Source organism: Penaeus monodon, chromosome 33 (assembly GCF_015228065.2).
Source record: "Penaeus monodon isolate SGIC_2016 chromosome 33, NSTDA_Pmon_1, whole genome shotgun sequence".
Classification (NCBI taxonomy): Eukaryota; Metazoa; Arthropoda; class Malacostraca; order Decapoda; family Penaeidae; genus Penaeus; species Penaeus monodon.
The window spans coordinates 31,157,181-31,157,513 of record NC_051418.1 but is presented as its reverse complement, the minus strand read 5'-3'; the positions used below and the strand labels follow the sequence as shown (position 1 = coordinate 31,157,513).

Below are 333 nucleotides of genomic sequence, written 5' to 3'. Positions count from 1 at the left end.
CAGGAAGTGGAACTCCCCCCCTTCATCCCCCCTCCAACATCTCACCCCCCAAGCAAAGCGCCCCCTCTGGTGTGGCACCTCCGCTCAAAGGCTTCTCATCCCCCTCTCCCCCACTTCCCCCCCTCCCCTACACCCCCATCATCTCCACCTCACGCCACAAAGATAAGCAATATACTCTTCCATGATCTCTACCTTTTTCATCCCGCATTTATATACACAGAACGAAAAAGAAAAGAGTAACGAAGAGGACTAAAGCGACAGCCACGAAAAAGACATGGCAAAATCACCCCAAAACTACCTCCATTTGTCACCTTCATGAACGGCAGTTTCAGA

The 333-nt window shown here is 51.4% G+C and overlaps 1 protein-coding gene across 1 annotated transcript in view; it reads right to left on the bottom strand.

The window, feature by feature from the left end:
* LOC119594377 (procollagen-lysine,2-oxoglutarate 5-dioxygenase 1-like) overlaps nt 1-333 on the bottom strand; it is a 46,541-nt gene that overhangs the window by 33,670 nt on the left and 12,538 nt on the right.